This window comes from Henckelia pumila, chromosome 1, assembly GCF_033568475.1.
Source record: "Henckelia pumila isolate YLH828 chromosome 1, ASM3356847v2, whole genome shotgun sequence".
Classification (NCBI taxonomy): domain Eukaryota; kingdom Viridiplantae; phylum Streptophyta; class Magnoliopsida; order Lamiales; family Gesneriaceae; genus Henckelia; species Henckelia pumila.
In genome coordinates this window covers 138,627,259-138,631,634 of record NC_133120.1, presented here as the reverse complement: position 1 = coordinate 138,631,634, position 4,376 = coordinate 138,627,259, and the positions used below count along the sequence as shown (strand labels likewise).

The window sequence follows — 4,376 nt, the reverse complement described above, 5'->3', positions numbered from 1 at the left end:
TGCATCTATAAAAAATAATCAAATTCTAACTCTATAAACACTGGGGAAAAAAACTATACATTAATCCATCATTCAACATAGGATCTATCATATTTGCAGGTGTTCCCTCACGCCAATGCCTCCAAGCCTGAATCCATCCAGAGACATATATCCTTTATCAATAACTAATACTTGCAACAAACTTAGAATGCAAAGATTTGAGAAAGATTCATACTGATAGTTTCTCACAGCCTACAAGATTCAATCAAGAAGTGAAACCACAACATAAGAGATGGAAGGGAAAAGAGTTCACTGGGTAGATAATTTACATCAGTGACAACTCGAATTCTCTCTGGAGGTTTCTGCCTTGATTGTTCAAAAGGATGCTCTCTGCATTCCTGACAACGCCTTCTTGTATCTTTGAAGAGATATTAGAGAACATAGCTTTAATTGAAGAAAGATACATAAAGAAATTTTAGAAAGAAAGTTGCAGTAGAGTTCATAAGACAATTACCAAAAAATTATATACCTCCAAAGGCAAATAGTTTGGTCGTTTTCCAACATCAAGGCATGGAATGTATGCCAAAAATGTTAGTTCTTGACCACGGTGTTTCACAAAGTAGTAAAAAACAGTCATCTCAAAAATCCCACCATCATCTCTAGCAGTACCACCATTTTTCACTTCCAATGAAAAACTGAAAAGATAACCACCATTAGACGTCTTACAGGAAGGAATGAAGGCAAAACACTGCAAGATACGTATTTACTCACAACTGGTGATTGCATGGTTTCTCACTCAAACCTATAATGTTGAACTCCCTGTTGTTATGTCTGGCCTTAACCCTCAAATTCTTGAGCATCCTCTTGGCCTGTGCTCCAGACTCACAATCATGACAAACATAACTTAAATAATGGTCAAAGAAAGCGACTCCAAACACTTTAGAACCATTTACTTTGTCCCAGTCAATATTGCTACGATCCTTCAAATTCTGGTTAGCAAGCAGGAAATCCACAACAGGTCCCGATTTCAAGATCATTGTTGAGGATACATCTAATAGAACAAACTTTTGCGGTTCTTATACATGAAGCAAGCCATAAGAAAAGGAAAACATATGAAGAGAAAACAAGATGAGTAATACCCATATTTAGAGATAAACCACCATGAGTAGGACGAAAGCTAGAATGAAACCCTTTCACAGCAGCTACACCTCCTCCAAAATCACTGAATGTCTGCGTGTCATCATGAAAGAACTATTGCCGAACTAAAAGGCAGCCTCTGTGCCAATATCCATTTGTTATGTACAAGATGCACTACAAGAAAAACGGTCAAAGACAACGCTTTTTCCGCGTTGTTAATGTCCCCGAAAAAGCGTTGTCGTAGCCAGTGTTGTAAAAGACCACGCGGAAAAAGCGTTGTCTTTTCTCAAATAAAAAAATATATATATAATTCACAAATTTTCAATATTATCACTCAATATTCAAATTTTTTGAAAATTTAATATAATATACAATATTTCAATATTATAAATCATTCAAATATAACAAAAATCATTCAAATATAACAAATAATCGAATTCTTCATGTTCATCTCGGCCATTTGCGCTATGCTTTCTGCCTCAAACCGGATTCGGCGATCATACCAACTCTCAGAATACTAAATCCATTTGGAGGACTGGAAATGTGCTGAACAATAGCAGCAAACAAGAATAACATTTCAAAGTCATGTTTATGAATGTCACAATAAATCAAACATCAAAGAAGAAAAGTAAAATGGAAACAAATACATAATCCACATACTAAAAATGTGCTCCTCATCATCCAAAAGCTCCAGCCCCGCATCATTTCAAGAAACCTTCTTTTCCAATTAATCACCTCTCAGGCTTGACGAACGTTTTGAGAGATAAGTTTGTCTAATAGTTTGAACCTGAAACTGCAAGTCTGAAGTTTCAGACTAGCATTCAACACAGAATACAATAAAACAGTAGTAGAGATAAAAAGTTCAGTAATGAAAAAATAATTATTCATAGCCACAGTCTAAGGCTTAATTTCAACTTCGAAAACTGCATATTTAATCCATATAGAAGAAATAATTATAGCATTCCTTTAAATCCAAATTCAGAAAAGTTTACGTACACATACAACGGATTACCATTTGAACCCTCGTGATGAGACTCATTCTTGATTTACCCCAAATATTTTCAACTGACTGGCTCTGTTCTTCATAAAGTTTTGGATCAGTTATCCTAATGAATCAATCCAAATACACAAATTTTCAAGTGTGTTATATATATTTATATGTAAACATGCGTGTTGAGATCACAAGTATTTATAGAGCTAGCTTAACATGTGGAAGAAAATGCTAATATATGAGGCAATTAAGGAAGGAGTAAAATTGGGCAATAGATCAAAATTTTCCTTCGTAATTTGCTTGCTTTAATATAAAGGTAGGATTCATCATAAGCCCCATATTATCTTATCGGCATTCTATAGAAATACACGCATGATAGAATACTGGATGAGAAGATGGTAACAATCACCATAAATCAAAACAAATGCACACACGACTAAAACCCAAGAGCTAGTAGTGATTCACAATGTATGTCCCAAAAAAGTATGTGGAAGTCACCTGTATAAAGTAAATTGCGCAATTACTCGAAATATAGAAAACTCTCAGTTTATATGTTTGCAAACTTCTAGCCTGACCAAGAACAACAATTGAATTGTTAGTCAATTCTTCATGTAAAATCAAGCTAAAAAATATTTGGCACACCAGTCAAGACAAGGAAAGTTATTCCATGTAATTATTGTGTTCACGAGTATTACCTGATGATAAATCTCTGCCCAAAAAAGGAGAAGAAGCGTGTATGTGGAGAAGAACAGAAGGCCAGGAAGATCCAACAGTACCAAAGTGAAAGCCTGACAAAAAACATATATAAATACACATTTCATCGATTAAGAATCGATCATGACAAGTGTCCAGTAACTTCAAGGCCTAAAAATGCAAAGTAAATTCACAAATTGTCATAGGTATTAATCTCATGTTCACGTGGAGGGGCATGACACATGCTGCCACATGAAAAGAACATAGTAATTGGACTAGCGATCTTGGACCTTTTATCTGGACCAAACAATTCTATAAGGCAGTGACACCGCAACTTATATGTAAGATGAAGCTCTCCTCTATTTCCTCCGTAATCCCAACAAAAAAATTTGCAGTCCATAGAATTATCAAGCCGCTAAAAAGGTGTCACAAATAATATCATGCTAAAAGCGCTTGTTGTATGAATGAACCCGATGCATCAAGAACACCATCATCAAGGCAGAAAGCAACCAACAATGGACACTAATAGAAAATATTGGAACTATTGTCTTTATATGGTATACCATTTATAGAATCATAGGAATTCCAACCTCTTGGACTAAAATAATTCAAGGAAAAGAAAGTTTGAAGAAAATGTGGTGGGAATCAGTTAAGAAGTACATTTATAGTAGATATGGAGAATCTTACCTTGGGATGCAACAAAAAAACTAGCTTGTGAAATCCAAATGAAACAGCACGGGCTGCAATTTGTAGCTTGTGATTAATCTAATGAAATATGAACACAAGAAAATCGAGTAATTTGTTTTAATACTACCTCCATTCACACAATAAAATTCATGAAGTGGAAAACCTTCTGAGTGGTCCAACCATACTCAGGCACCCTCCGTTCAATTCTTATTAGCTGAATCTGCACAAAGTTCACACACACTCAAGTTGGAATATTCAAAATAACCTAGCAAATTGATTGCAACATAATACAGTAGTACATAGATAGAAACAGGAATACATACTGAGAAAGTAATCGAACACAATAGTTCACAGATAGAAAGGAATCTGAAAATTCAATAAAAATATATTATAAAATATCAATCTTCAACAGTTTCACATGCACAACTCCAAAAGGATCAAATCAATTTTACTCTATGTTTCAACTTTCAATCAGTTTGAGTGATACAACGACAAAAACTACGGTTCGAAATGCATAGTAAAATTTAAACATCCACTCTACCAGTCGATATAATGCTATTGCTATTCAGGATTCATCAATCGCACCTGCTCCCCTCTGCATTCTAATAACCATAACATGAAAATGTAGAATTTGAGGATGGCAACACGTAATAATCACGCTGTCTGACTTAAATTATAGACAATAAGAAGAAATATAAACAAACATAAGTATAAGACATGCACTATCTAAATTAACCAAAACCAGTGTTGCGATTCAGAGAAAATGTTAGCCTTAATGTCCAATATTTCTTATAAATATATATAGGATAATTGAAAATCTCACAAGTCACAACTTAATTAGATACCGTAGAACGTGTTAGTTTCTTATAAACTAAGTAAAATATATTGT

The 4,376-nt window shown here is 34.3% G+C and overlaps 1 long non-coding RNA gene across 1 annotated transcript; it reads right to left on the bottom strand.

Moving 5' to 3' along the window:
* Positions 1-603: 603 nt before the first annotated feature.
* LOC140877671 (uncharacterized) lies at positions 604-1,016 on the bottom strand. The gene is made up of 3 exons (XR_012149298.1): positions 933-1,016; positions 751-848; positions 604-674 (listed from the first exon to the last, which is right to left on the bottom strand). It is a non-coding gene; the product is annotated as an uncharacterized lncRNA (long non-coding RNA).
* Positions 1,017-4,376: the final 3,360 nt, after the last annotated feature.